Source organism: Monodon monoceros, unplaced genomic scaffold (assembly GCF_005190385.1).
Source record: "Monodon monoceros isolate NGI ecotype Baffin Bay Population unplaced genomic scaffold, NGI_Narwhal_1 Super_Scaffold_12, whole genome shotgun sequence".
Taxonomy (NCBI): domain Eukaryota; kingdom Metazoa; phylum Chordata; class Mammalia; order Artiodactyla; family Monodontidae; genus Monodon; species Monodon monoceros.
Genome location: NW_021703768.1, coordinates 162206254 through 162221905, shown reverse-complemented (window position 1 = coordinate 162221905; position 15652 = coordinate 162206254). Strand labels below are relative to the sequence as shown.

The 15652-nt window shown below is 41.7% G+C and overlaps 1 protein-coding gene and 1 long non-coding RNA gene across 4 annotated transcripts in view; one reads left to right on the top strand and one right to left on the bottom strand.

The window, feature by feature from the left end:
• Positions 1-9687, bottom strand: part of LOC114891739 (zinc finger protein 177-like) — a 36046-nt gene extending 26359 nt beyond the window's left edge. For 2 of the 3 annotated variants that reach the window (XM_029216009.1, XM_029216007.1), the window contains exon 1: positions 5560-9687. The gene's annotated coding sequence lies outside the window, so the exon portion shown is untranslated. The remainder of the gene's footprint in view (positions 1-5559) is intronic. The other variant, XM_029216010.1, reaches the window with a different exon arrangement.
• A 1998-nt stretch (positions 9688-11685) lies between these two features.
• On the top strand, positions 11686-13399 carry LOC114891742. The gene is made up of 3 exons (XR_003792590.1): positions 11686-12130; positions 12212-12275; positions 13314-13399. It is a non-coding gene; the product is annotated as an uncharacterized LOC114891742 (long non-coding RNA).
• Positions 13400-15652: the final 2253 nt, after the last annotated feature.

The following is a 15652-nucleotide window of genomic DNA, read 5'->3' as shown; positions in this document are numbered from 1 at the left end:
AGGGAAATCTGGTAGAGGTCACTAGTATCGATATCATTCCAAAAATTAATGGACTGTGTGATTCCAACTATATGACATTTTAGAAAAGGCAAAAGTATGTAGTAGTAAGAAGACCAGAGGTTGCCAACGATTGTGGGGGTCAGGGAGAATAGGCAAGACACAGGGTTTTTAGGGCAGTGAAAATACTCTGCATAATACCGTAACGAGGGAAACATGTCATTATGTGTTTGTCCAAGGCCACAGAATCTACAAAACCAAGAGTGAACTGTAACGTGATCTGCGGACTTCGGGTGATTATGAGGTGCCCATGTTGGTTCATCAACTGTAACAAATGTACCTCTCTGGTGGGGGATGCTGATAATGGGGGAGGCTGGGGGGAGAGCAGGGGACAGATGGGAACTCTCTGTACCTTCCCCTCCATTTTGCTGTGAACCTGAAACTGCTCTAAAAACAAAGTTTTAATTTTAAAAAGGAAAGGAATTAGTGGAGATTACTGCTTTCCCCAGGAGGCACGTGCCTTATATTGGCCAACGCCTGGACCCTCTGGGAAGAGGGCCACCCACTCCCTGATGCTTTCTTCCACTAACCGCCTCCAGCTTTCCACCAAGACCTTCTGCGTTGCAGCCACCAGCACTCCTTCCCCTTGGTTCCACACACAACCACCAACCTTTACATGTACTTTACTAACTTATCAGCTCATCCCCTCCAACACCACCGCCAGATGTGTCACCCTGATATGAGAGTATTTCTAACCTACTCTACAACTCCACTAAGATATTGTTAGGGACTGCAAAAAATTTCAGATTTATTTTCTTGACTAATGCAATATAAATGGGAAACTTATATCATGGGCTGGCCTACAAGGACTCCTCGTACTTTACCTGTGTTTCTCCTTTCCATTATCACAGTAAAATGTTTTCTGTGTTGGTTAGGGGCACTTACGCCACACTGTCTAAAAGTATCTACTATCATTGCCCTGGTTTCCTTACTCTCATCAAAACATGAGTACCGACTGTATTGGATACTCACGTGCGCGCGCACGCGCGCGCACACACACACACACACACTTTTTCTGTATATTATATGACTTTTGACATCTGAAAAAATCCTTTCTGGCTGGGGAGAGACTGCTTCTTGGGGCTAGCCAACTCTGAGAAATAACAAAGGACTCAACCTGGAGCATGACTTTGATATGCAAACTAACCAATCAAGGACCATACTTACCTCCAGCAGACCCATCCACTGTAGGAGGCAATATTTCTCTGCCTTAAACATCCCAGGGCCAGGTAGCAGGCAACTAGAGACCACTCGTATACCCAAAGCCTGCCAAAATTATTCAAAGCAGTCAATCCTGGCTGTTTCCTCTGCCCTGCCTTGCCTTTCCCATAGAAACCCCAATAAAGGCAGTGGCCTAAACCTTCCCCTCTCTCCTGTGCCTTCTGCCTCTTGACCATCCTGGTGTTTTCCCACATCACCCTGCATGGTTACATGTTGCCTCGCCTCTAGGACTTAACAGTATAATAAACTTTGTTTTTTCCTGGGCCTCCAGTCTCCCCTTGTGGCAGAACTTGACTGACCATCTCATGAAAGAATATGTAACAGAGTTACTATTGCTTTCTTATTCACTGAGAAACTTTGTTCTGTAAAATCAGAGACTATCAGAGATTCACTGTTTGAAATTGTATCAGTAAGACTGAAACATCCCAATTTTGCCTGGAGGATATACATCATTATTTTGATATTTGACATCAAGAAGGAGTCTTGATTTAAAAACCTGGAACTGAGCTTCAAATAAAGGGTTTCTGGACACAATATTCCACAACTATCTTAATTTTATTGTTTCCAAGGAAACAAGAGCCTGGGTTGTTTGTAGTACAGACCTGATGTTAAACCCCTTAACACAGTCCTGCTTTGCTTTGAGACTATAAAATTACTGCTCCCTTTAAATTTCACCTAAATGTCACAATTCTCAGAATCCATAAGTATACATTTTGCTTTGTTTGGTTGAGACATCCACAGTTCCTCTGCTATGCAGTCTCCCTCACTGCAATGAGGCAAAAAATCTGGGTTTTTTTGCACTACAGGTTTGCTCCTACTGTTAGTAGGCTGCTTTGGTTAGGATAATTGGAAGCAACACAAATTCTATCCATAGGACGCTAGTTGACTAAACTACCATACATGCACTAATAAAGGGCTCAGCAGCCACAAAAAAGGATAAGGAAAATCACTATGAACTGATATAGATTGATTTCCAGTATTTAGTTTAATTGGGGAAAGAAGTACATTCATGTGAAGGTAAAAAGGAAGGAAGGAAGGAAGGAAGGAATATATATATATATATATATATATATATATATGAATTTTGAGAAAGTTTACATCAGAAACTAATAAAATGGAAATGGTTAGCTACTGGTGGTAATGTGATGTGAGACTTCTGAATATACCTTTTTATACAGTTTTACCTTTGAACCGTGAAAAAGTTTTATAAATTAAAAAAATAAGTTAATTCAGAAAGGAAGCAAACCTTAAAACTAAATGTAAACAGATATGTACATAATAGTGTATCAAACTGATAACAAAACCATGAGAGAAAAGACTTAGAGTTCATACAAATATTTGAGCACAGTACTATGAGCTGCATATACTTAATATAAACCATTAAGGACAAAAAAATGCAAAGTAACTTAATACTTTATTGAGCAAGTCTACCATTAGTAATATTGGTATAATTTTTGAAACTACTGTACCCATACTGTTGGATAAAACAATATATTAATGGTATTACAAACCAAGGTTTTTATAATAAGAGAAAAGAGATACAAGTATAAAATAAAGAAAAAAGCACATATTAAATTTTTACTAGGAATATGAGTATGAACTTACAATGTAAGAAAATATATTTTTAATTGGGTTTTTGAAGAATAACAATATGAGAGTATGTTCATGATAATAATTTATATGAAAAGGAGGATATAAAATTATAAATACAATTTGATTTCAATTTTGTCTCAAAAAAAATATGTATATATTTTTTTAGATAACCACTGAAAGGCCTAGATACAGTTATACCCCAGTAGCACTGAGCCCATCACAGAGACCTTGGTGTCTATAAGGAAAGAGGAGAAATCATTTATTACAGGTCTGTAACTGGAAAGTACAAAGTGAACTGGGGATTTACACTCAAAGACTAATAGGTATGTGTTGAAGGGACACATGAGTCAAATTAAAAGGACTCCTCCTGGCCAAGTTTGGGACAGCTTGAGCATCAAATGACAGCAACTGTTTATAATATGATGAATGAAAGAAAAATCCAGGGATATGTTGTGACACTCCGAAAGGGAAAAAAATATAGAGGGCAGGGGAAGTGGGGAGGGAAAGCTCTTGTTTATAGAAGACTGACAGCTAAAGAATAGAGAAGGAATGACAGAATTAGAAAAAAAAAAAAAAAACCATTTCATAAGCCCCCAACGTAAAAACAGGTTGAAGCGAAGATCAACAAGTGATGTTAAAACCACTGATCGAAAGGGTTGGGGAAGAGATTATTCCCCTATTGCCAAGTATCACCCACAGATTACTAAAAAGAAAAATGTGACTACACGAGAGAGATGGGCAACTTGACTAAATGCTTTGCATTCCTAATACACAGTGGGACAACTTGCATTTATGTGCCTCCCGATCCCATATTGAGGGGATACAATATGAAGTACACAACATCACCTAGGAAATTTTCACGTCTCTAAACCTGCAGTCTAACTTAGTAGCCATTGGCTCGCTCTATGTGGCTACTGTGAACATGAAATGTGGCTAGTGTGACTGAGGAACTGAATTCTTAATTTTACTTACTTTTAATTAAGTTTAGAAATAAAATTGCCCAGTTACTAAAAAACTTTTCAGCATGTTTGGAGCAATCTGGGTTTCCAAGTCTACTTTTTCAACAGTAAATTTTATGAAAGCTAAATACAGATCAAGAATTTCCAACAAAAATTTAGCAGCCATACTGAGATGTGCTTAAGTATAAAATACATACCAGATTCCAACAGTTAGTACAAAAGAAATGTAAAATTTTTCATTAATAATTTTATATTAGCTACATTAGTCATTAATTTCACCAATAACTATATATTAATAACTGGATAAATTGGGTTAGATAAGATATATTATTAAAAATAACTTCATTTTTTCCTAACTTGGCTACTAAAATTTTTAAAATTACATCTGTACTTCACATTATATTTGTATTAGACACTACTGCTCTAGACACAATGTCCACTGTATGAGATAGACAAGTTAATTAAATGAAATCACAGGAAAACATCATATCAGAATGCCAACATTTTACAATACAAAAATCCTGAAATAGGCAGGAACCAAAAATACAGGCAAATGTTTTAGGTAAAAGAAATCTAAAACCAAAATGCAACGTGCAAATCTAATTTGGATCCTAGCTCTCCAAAAAACCGGACAACTATAAAAGATACTCTCGGAAAAGTGGAAAATTTTTGATTTTCTTGGTGGACAATGCAGTTTTGTTCTTAGTAGGAGATTGTCCTCATTCTTAAGAAATGAACACTGAAGATTAAAGGGGGAAGTGAATGTCTGCAATTTCCCATTAAATGGTTCATCATAATACATATAACGAGAGATAAAATCTTAATTAGTGAATCTAGATGAAGGGTTCATGGATGTTCGTTTTATTGACGTCACAGATTTTCTCTAGATAAGAATTTCAAGATGAGGGACTTCCCTGGTGGTCCAGTGGTTAGAACTCCACGCTCTCACTGCAGGGGCCCGGGGTTCAATTCCTGGTTGGGGAACTAAGATCCCCTAAGCTGCGCAGCGCGGACAAAAATAATAATAATAATAATTTCAAGATGAATACCTGGAAGAAAAATCCACCCGTCAAAACTCATCTTACTTACGGTAAATTCAATTCCAACTTCTGCTACTAACAGAAACCAGCCTACGTCGTCTTCCTACCCTGAGACTCCTATACTTTTGAAGCTTTGGGGCTTTACAGGGCTCTGACGTGGTAAATTTAGTATTTATATGAATTCCTTCACTCATGCATTTATTTAGATCACACACACGTGCTGCCTAATAACCTGCAAAGGTTTCTCTTTCCAACGGAATATAACTTACCAAACTTCAATAACCGACACCCACGGCCGGAACAAAGCCACCGAGTGCTCACCGGGACCCGGGGACAGGGGGCCATTGGGGCCGGAGTGCCGGGACGAGAACGACAGAGATGCTATTCCTTTCCCTTGTGGAGAAAGGACCCAAAGGTTGCTCTGGAGCCTTTTGAAATCGGGAGCATCGCGGATGAAGACAAAGCCTGGCCGACCCGCCTCCTCCCAGAGCTGCCGCCCGGACCTCCGCTGGCCGAGCGGGCCCGGGCTCTCGCGGGAAGGGCCGCCGCCCGGGAGCGCCAGCCGGAGGCCGGGGCGGCCAGGTCAGCGCGCGAGGCCAGCATCCTCTGACCTCAAGCCTCTTATTTGGTGTCTTCCCCTCCTGCTTGACCGCACAGAGGCGGGACACACCAAGAGGCGAAAATCTTACCTCAGACCCGCGCCGGACCACACAGCAAAGACAGCCGCCGCCTTGCGCACGCGCACTTCCAGGCTCCTCGCACAGCGTAAGGGGCGGGGCCTCGGAGGTTGGGCAGACGCCGGAGGCTGCTTTTCTTTCATCTCGGAGCAGAAGAGAGATATATTTTTCCTCCCGCGGATTGGTGCTGGGGTGCTGGGTCAGGCCCCGGAAGGCAGGGCTGTGGTCCAGGACCTGTGTAGTGGTTTGTTTTCCTCCATAGCCCATGCATCTTACATGTCTTACATGAAAAACAATTGCTTTCAAATTTTGATGCATAGTTGAATGCATCATACCTGTCATTGCACAACTCTTGCTGCACTTTCCCCACGGAGATACGTATACAGTTACCGCCTAGATGTACTTGATCTTTCCACATGGCAACATAAATTCCCTGTGCACCATTCATTTTTTCATTATAGTTTAGCTTCCTCTCTGTGATTCCCCCTACCTGGGAAGGGAGCTTCAAACCGCAGTTAGGGCGAGAGGGAGCAAACGCTTCTGCATCTCAGTCTGGGGCCTCTGACACTGGAGGTGAAAAGGTGACCCTAAGTTTAAGATGGCTTCTGCTAACTATGTGGCTGAGGCTGCTGTCCTGAAGCAATGGGGAGATTCTTTAGCCACTGAGTTGCGAGAGTGACTGTGATACCCAGTTGGACTCTGGTTTCCATTATGTTTTTGAGCTTGAAGATCCATTTTAGCTACCGACAGATAAAGAAAACAGCTTATTGTAATTTGGGAGACCAAGAAATGGGGAGTTCTCAGTATTAGCCTGGAGTCAGTCAAAGGCTAACGGTGCAGTGACCTCCCACGGCAGAGATTCACGGGTGTTAATAATCATGTCATAGAAGGAGGCAAATAGTTAAGGTGGCTATGCACAGTCTACAATAAGTTTTAGGAATCTTATAAGTCATCTTTCAGTAAAAGAAAAGGGAAATTTTAATGGCTGTTATTCACTCTGGTGTGAGGAACTTGTTTCCCAGCGTTATGGTCATGAGCTATATAATGAACCTACTAAATCTGATTGAATTGTAATTTATCCTCAGAAAGTTTACATCTTTATTATTTATTTATTTATTTTTGGCCACTGCAGCTTGGGAGTCTTAGTTCCCCCACCAGGGATAGGACCCTGGCCCTGGCAGTGAAAGCATGGAACCCTAACCATTGAACTGCCAGGGAATTCCCAGAAACTTTATGGCTTTAGATAGCAACGTTTTCCAGGGATGAAGAGATTCCTCTTGAGAGGAGGTTAGATCAGGTGAGTACACCTAGAATCAAAGTAGAAGGATAGGGAGGTCGAAAGTCTTGGAGATTTATGGCTGAGAAACTGGAAGAAGTATTAGGGGCTTTTAGTGAAGACTTGTGGCATCACGGTCCAGGTGTATTGTATTGTCTCACGAAACTGAAACGGTATTAGGAGTCAGGATGTAAAGGAATACTGGAGAAAGTAGGCCGCTGACCTCTTGTTCCTAGAGCATTTCCTGGAAACGTTTACCACTGTGAATACGTATCTCTTATAACTCTGAAATGTTTCTAAGGATTTGAGAGCCTTTCCTTTGAAATGTAATCATCAGGAAGGATAGGGCCTCTGTTTCCCAATATCTGGGGCTTCCCTGCACAGTGGCCCAGGGTAAGTCCTTTGTCCACTTTTCTCCAGCTTCTTCCCTTGCTCCTCCTGGGAGATCAGAAAGAGTGTGTATAGCTGACATGCTGCTCAGGGAAAAAAAGCAAACAATGAGGTAAGACAGCAAAGGACAACAAGCATTTTTTTAAATTGTGGTAAAATATACATAACATAAAATTTAATCATTTTTAAGTGTACGACTCAGTGGCATTAAGTACATTCGCAATATAGTGCAGCTACCCCCACTATCCATCTCCAAAACTTTTCCATCACCCCAAACAGAAGCTCTGTAGGGTAACAAACACTTTTATGAGATTGGTTCAATATTTTGGTCTCCAGGGTCTCTGGAGATGAGAAAGTATCAGTTTACTTGCAGTAAAATGAGGATGTTGAATTTGTAATCAACACAGTAAAACTCTAACAAGGTCTCATTCCACAAACTTTCTATGCCCCAAGGTGACCTCTGAAGTGGATGCCCACATGTAGACACTTCAAAGAGCCTCCCGGAAGGAGCAGCCTCCCTTGAGATTGAACTTGAAATGACAGGACAAAATTCACTTTCTGGACACTATTATTCCCTTTAGCCTCATCCTATTATTTTTGGTGCCTATTTTGTATATTTTCCACAGATGATGACATTGTTCTAAACACTCTGGTATATGGGACTTTCCTGGTGGTCCAGTGGTTAAGACTCTGAGCTTTCACTGCAGGGGGTGTGGGTTCGATCCCTAGTCGGGGAACTAGGATCCCGCATGCCCTGTGAGTGGTAATGAACAATCATATTACCCTGGACTTCTTGCTGGCCAGTCAAAGCAGGGTGTGTTTGGCTGCCAGCATCTCTTGCTGTACCTAGTTTAATATTTAACTGGCTTGGCTCTGGATGGGGAGCCTGGCTGTGGTATATCCTCCATTTACCTCGAATCACCCTACTGGGAGTCATGGTCCCAGTCACTCTTGTCAGATGTTCCCTAAAAGGAACAGAACCATTTTGGTCCAAGCTCTATCAGTACAGTTTGTTAGGGTATCTGTGTTAGTCCCCTATTGCTGCTATGATAGGTGTCGACAAAAGTAATCAATAAGCAATCTACAATAGGAAAAGAAAAGAGTTTTATTTGAGCCAAACTGAGGACTATAGCTTGGAAGCCAGCTTCCCAGATTATTTTGAGAAACTGCTCTAGAGAAGCCTGGTTTTCAGTACAGCTTTATGTCTTGTGAGAACAAAGAACATCAAGAAGGTCAGGGATACATTCCTTCAAGGTTAAAAAAAAACAGATCAGCACGTGCACAGCTAGTCAGTGTGGTCTTGGCACCTGGAAAGGGAGTCTTAGTATGGAAGGAGTACCAGCATTGGCGTCCCAGGAAGGGAGGCATTTAATCTTTATTTTTAACATGGACATTCTTTACTTCTGGTCAATGGACACTTTTCTTTAATAATTAAAGCAGACTGCAGTGCATGTTTGATAGGCCACAAACAGGCTATTTTTCTTAGCATAAAATGCAAGTTAACTCATGTATAGGCCAGAATGACTTCCCCATACCTCAATATGTGAACCTCTCTTTTTATCACAGGTTACCAGAAACTTAGTATCTTAAAACAACGCAAGTATTTTATCTTACAGCTGTAGAGGTCAGGCATCTGAACTGGGTCTCACTGGGCTAAAATCAGGGGGTCCACAGGGCTGTATTTCTTCCAGAGGCTGGAGGGAAGAATTCATTTCCTTGTCTTTCCAGCTTCTAGAGATTGCCTCCATTCCTCGGGTCATGGCTCCACATCACTCTGACCTCTGCTTCCATCTTCACATCTCCTTCTCTGACTCCTGCCTCCCTCTTTCACTTACAAGGATCCCTGTGACTACATTGGGTCGACCTAGGTAACCCATGGTAATCTCCCCATCTCAAAAGCCTTAATTTAGTCATAACTGCAAAGTCCCTTTTGCCATATAAAGTAACATTCAGAAGTTCTGCAGATTAAGACATGGGTAATTTTGGCAAGGGGCACTATTCTGCCTACCACAAAAAGTACCTAAAAAGAATTCTTAGCTAGATACATGAAAGATTGGGGGCTAGAGGTGTGGAGAAATGGTGCCCTTGAGACTTTGCCTCTATCCACATAGACTATGCAGGCAAAGACTTGACCTGTGGTGAGTCTGGGAGTTGGCCCTGTGATCCTCCCAGAACATGAGAGGATGGGAGGCCTGTCATGAGAGTTTCTCATTGCCTTCTGGGTTCTGATGCTGTAAGAGGCTTTCTTCTCTGCCACCTTCAGAATATAAAACTGCTTAGCTGTGTCTAGATTTGGCTCTTCGACTACAGGGAAGAGGCCCAGTCACAGATTAGGGGTTAAAGTTGGTGGTCATTTGGAGTCAGAAGTAGAGGATCTGATTTTCCCCAGAGTATCGCTCAAATGGTGTGGTCTAATACAAGGTTTTTTCAGGGGGTGGGGAAGGGTGGAGGTAAGGGATAATTAGGGAGTTTGGGATTGACATGTACACATTGTTATTTAAAAAGGATAACCAACAAGACCTACTGTATAGCACAGGGAACCCTGCTCAATGTTATGTGGCAGTCTGGATGGGAGGGGAGTCTGGGGGAGAATGGATACATGTATATGTATGGTTGAGTCGCTTTGCTGTGCACCTGAAACTACCACAATATTGTTATCGGCTATACTCCAATATAAAATAAAAGTTTAAAAAAGATCAGTTTATATAAAAAAACTAAATATAGATATTGAACAGCAAAAAAAAATATAAGGTTTTGGTGTTTTTGTTTGTTTGTTTGTTTTGGTTGTGCCACACGACCTGTAAGATTTTAGTTCCTGGACCAGGGACTGAATCCTGGCCCTCAGCAGTGAGAGTGTGGAGTCCTAACCACTGGATCGCCAGGAAATTCCCAAGTCCAAGGTTTTTAGTTCCACTACCTGGGTCTCCAGAGCAGATTCGAGTTGTTCCACTTTGCCTTCAGTGGAGCAAAGGATAAAGTACATGGGCAGTAGGTGAGGGTGTCTCTCTCTCCTGTGAAACTTTTACTGAATAGAATGCATTTAGCTAAATCTATAACTTCAAATCATTTACCCATGTTATTTTGAATGTCATCCATTAAGGTGATGATATTTGGTAGGGATGTTATAATGAAGGGAGTAGTCTTGTTTAACCCTCTATAGTCTGTAGGCAGCCTCCATATATTCATACTGGCTCAGGACACACCAGGGAACTGAAAGGTGACATGGTAGGAATCAGTACCTTCTTTCAGTAAGTCAGCTATGACAGACTGTAATCCTTCAGCGCCTGTCCTTAGCCAGTACTGTGGCATATTGGTCACGCACATGGGTAGGAGAAAGTTAACTGGTTCCCACCAGGTGACACCCACCATAGCAAAAGCTTTAGGCTTGTTTCATGAGGTTGACCAAGGAGGTCCATTCCAATAATGGGAAAAGGGAGAGTCTGGGAGGAACAACCAGGACAGAAGCATCTCTTAGCAAAAGTGGGCCGATTTTAATAGTTAAGCAGGTAATTGCCCTTTTAACTCATTCTCCTCCCAATTCATTCACTTCCTGGGGTGAAGGGGGAGTGCTTCTTGGGGGGAAGTCCTTAAGGAGAGAGATGATGTGTATTTCCTCCTTCAAGAGAGAATCAGCGCCTCTTTTTTTGGCCTTCTCCTTTTGCCCTTTTGGTCTTTTGTTACTTTTTGGATGGTCACTGGCAAAGCAGAGGATAAAGTTATCTCAGTTTCTACACAGTATTCCTATTGTGGGACACCGTGCTGCATTTTTTTTCTCCAGTAGAGGGCACCAGACCTTTTTTTCCAGGATCCTCCACTCCATCACTTCTCATCTCCCCAAGAGTTTGGGCTCCTACCTCCTCTCTAGGTGTCCTCCTGGTGAGAAGCTCCCTTAAGCAGGGCCTAACGCCCATCTCGTGGTTTGGAGCATTCTTTTAGTAGGGTAAGCCATCTCCTTTGGGCTCCTAGGGAGGCAGGGATATAAACTTCCTTGACTTTGGTTACTTTCAGCAGTGTTTTAGTTGGGCCAGCCCAAGGGTTGGGGATGGGGTCTCAATATCCCTCTGGGGAGCAGCGAGAATGATGCTGTCCTTCACAGCAGATCTGACTGGGTCACAGCAGAGGCGTGCTGGCTGTGGACAAAGATGCCTCCCCTAACTGTGCTTCGGAGACCGGCCTTGGCTTGCCATTTCTGCCTTATTGGCTAGTTAACCTGCTATAGTGGTCCCCAGGGATGAGGACATCGTCTTGTCTCAAAGTGCCCCAAATCACCAGCCTGACTGTGGGACCTCCTCTTGCTACAGTCCCACCCCTCGACCTGATCCCACCCTAAACTCAGCTCTTTGGAATATTCAACTAAGCCACGCCCCTAGGCCTGGTCGCGCCCCATCTCCGCCCCACAGGCCTAGTCAACCAAGCCCCGCCCATAGCCTGGTCCCGCTCCAGGCCCTCTCCAACCCCAAGTCCTAGGATGACCCGGCCCCAAGACCCAGCCGCGTCTCTCCGTGGAAGGAAACTAGTACTTCTCCTCCACTTGCGGCTGGAAGCTGCCACCGCCCCTCCCAACCCAAATTTCCCAGCTCCCGAGGCCCGGTCCCTAACGCTGTGCGTGGCGCAGAAACCGGAAGCAGCCGTGCACTTCTGCGCGTGCGCAAGCCGGCGGCCATGTCCCCTTGCAACCCCGTCTAAATCTGATTTAAATTTTAGCCTCGGTCCGCGTCCTACCTGGTTCAGCCCAGCCCGCCCCAAGTCTGGTGCGCGGGAGGTGGAGAGCTTGGCCTTGGGGTCAGAGGCCAAAAGGCGGCCGCTTGGGCTGTGCCCACCGCTCCACGCTGGGACACCCGCGCCCGGGGCCTCCAGCAGCCGCGGCTGGTACCAAACTCACTGAATCAGGAACTCTGTGAGGGTCCAGCAGTCGGGGTGAGTCTGCTGCAGGCGAGAGTTGGAGAGCCATCCTCGTATTTAATCGGCCTCCAAAATCATCCTCTGCTCTCTTTCCAGAAAGGAAAAGCATCCCTGCCATTCGGGTCACGGGGACGAGAGTCTCAACCTCGTCTCTGCGCAGGTCTGTGGATTTCGGCTTGTTCTGTGAGAATGGGGTGACATTTGCCTAACTCCGTCCCCACCTCTCCCTTCCTGATGCGAGAGATATTATTTTTAACCTGTGATTTTTTTTTTCTCTTCCTGTGGGCATCAGTTTGCTACATTATATTCAGCTGCATAAGAGTGAACTGATTACTTAGTATTTTTTTAATCCCCCTTGCCAGTTGCAGCTCTAAATGTTAGTCATTTATCTGTAGATATTTTTTGAATTTCACACCGAAAGTGTGATCATATGTCAGTTTCTGCGTTTTCTTTCTTATTTTGTGTACCTTATATTCTTTTTATTTATTTAGTGCGTTTGCCAGGACTTTCAGTTCAATGTAGAATAGCATTTAAGTTGCATCCTTGTCTTGTTCCTGATCCCAGAGGGAATTATTCTGCCATTTCACCATTAAATAGGATGTTTGCTGTAGGTGTTTGTAAATAATATATATTTTTTCTAATTAAAGCCTATTTCCCTCTAGTCCTAGTGGGTTAAATTATTATCATCAATGCATATTGATAGAGATCAGTCACTATTTTGTATCGAAGGGGATGAGTCATGTGATCTTTTTCTATTAATGTGAATCATATTAATCAGTTTAATTATGTTAATCATTTTAACCACACTTCATTCCTAGGAGGAAATGAACTTATTTTGTGATTATTATCTTCATTTTTCATTTCTGGACTGTACTAATATTTTAATATTTTGCCCTTGTGTATATGAATGAGATCTTTCATATATTTATGTGTGTGTGTGTGTATACACATATATTTGAGTTTTGAGTACTTTTCTGGTCTTGGAAATACACAGGAAAACAGCACCCCCCACCCCCCCAAAAAATGGAATTATGAATCCTTTACTTACTTGGTGAACCTGTCTGTAAAACAATCTGCAACTTCTGTTTCCTTTGTAGGTATGTTCTAAACTGCTAATTTTTTTCTTTAATGACTGGATGTAAACAGGTTTTGTGTTTATATTCATTTATTTATTTTATTTTATTTTTTGGTCCTGCAGCATGCGGGATCTTAGCTCCCTGACCAGGGATCGAACCCGTGCCCCCTGCGTTGGAAGCGCAGAGTCTTAACCACTGGACTGCCAGGGAAGTCCCTATATTTTTTAATTTTTTTAACATTTTTTTTCACTTTATTATTTTTTTAATTCAAGTATAGTTGATTTACAATGTTGTGTTAATTTCTGCTGTACAGCAAAGTGACTCAGTTATACACATATATACATTCTTTTTTAATATTCTTTTCCATTATGGTTTATCCCAGGATACTGAATATAGTTTCCTGTGCTATACAGTAGGATCTTGTTGTTTATCCATTCTATATGTAATAGTTTGCATCTGCTAACCCCAAACGCCTAGTCTATCCCTGTCCCACCCTTTCTCCCCCTTGGTAAACACAAATCTGTTCTCCATATCTGTGAGTCTGTTTCTGTTTTGTAGATAGTTTCATTTGTGCCATATTTTAGATCCACATATAAGTGATATCATATGGTATTTGTCTTTCTCTTTCTGACTTACTTAGTATGATAATTTCTAGTTGCATCCATGTTGCTGCAGATAGCATTATTCCCTTCTCTTTTTTATGGCTGAGTAGTATTCCATTGTGTATATGTACCACATCTTCTTTATCCATTCATCTGTTCATGGACATTTAGATTGTTTCCATGTCTTGGCTATTGTGAATAGTGCTGCTTTGAACATAGGGGTGCATGTATCTTTTTGAGTTATAGTTTTCTCTGGGTATATGTCCAGGAGTGGGATTGCTGGGTCATATGTTAATTCTATTTTTAGTTTTTTGAGGAACCTCTATACTGTTTTCCATAGTGGCTGCACCAACTTACATTCCCACTAACAGTGTAGGAGGGTTCCCTTTTCTCCACACCCTCTCCAGTGCTTGTTATCTGTAGACTTTTTAATGATGGCCATTCTGACCAGTGTGAGGTGGGGTACCCCATTATAGTTTTGATTTGCATTTCTCTAACAATTAGCGTTGTTGAGCATCTTTCCATGTGCCTATTTGCCATCTGTATGTCTTTGGAGAAATGTCTATTCAGGTCTTCTGCCGTTTTGTTTTGTTTTTTTTTTGGCTGTGTGGCATGTGGTATCTTAGTTCTCCGACCAGGGATCACATCCGTGCCTCCTGCATTGGAAGTGTGGAGTCTTAACCACTGGACTGCCAGGGAAGTCCTTCTGCCCATTTTTTGATCGGGTTGTTTGTTTTTTTGTTGTTGAGTTGTATGAGCTGTTTGTGTATTTTTGAAATTAAGCCTTGCTCGTTGCATTATTTGTAAATATTTTCTCCCATTCCATAGGTTGTCTTTTCATTTTGTTTATGGTTTCCTTTGCTGTGCAAAAGCTTGTAAGTTTGATTAGGTCCCATTTACTTTTGTTTTTATTTCTGTTGCCTTGGGAGACTGACCTAAGAAAACGTTGGTACAATTTATGTTGGAAAATGCTTTGCCTATGATCTCTTCTAGGAGTTTTATGGTGTCACACCTTATGTTTAAGTCTTTAAGCCATTTTCAGTTTGTTTTTGTGTATGGTGAGAGGGTGTGTTCTTTTTTTTTAATTTTTATTGGAGTATAGCTGATTTACAATTTTGTATTAGTTTCAGGTGTACAGCAAAGTGAGTCAGTTATACATATACATATATATATATATATATATATATATATATATATATATATATACTCTTTTTTAGAGTCTTTTCCCATATAGGTCATTACAGAGTACTGAGTAGAGTTCCTGTGCTATACAGTAGGCCCGTATTAGCTATCTATTTTATATATAGTAGTGTGTATATGTCAGTCCCAGTCTCCCACTTTATCCCTCTCCCTCCTTGCCCCCTTGGTAACCATAAGTTTGTTTTATACATCTATGACTCTATTTCTATTTTGTAAATAAGTTCATTTGTACCTTTTTTTAGATTCCACGTGTAAGCAATATCATATGATATTTGTCTTTCTCGTCTGACTTACTTCACTCAATATGACAGTCTCTAGGTCCATCCATGTTGCTGCAAATGGCATTATTTCATTCTTTTTTATGGCTGACTAATATTCTACTGTATATAGATATTCTAATATAGATATACTAATATTCTACTGTATATATATATTCTACTGTATATATACATCTTCTTTATCCACTCCTCTGTTGATGGACATTTAGGTTGCTTCCATGTCTTGGCTATTGTAAATAGTGCTGCAGTGAACTTTGGGGTACATGTATCTTTTTGAATTATGGTTTTCTCCAGATATATGCCCAGGAGTGGAATTGCTGGATCATATGGTAGTTCTATATTTAGTCTTTTAAGGAACTCCATACTGTTCTCCATAGTGGC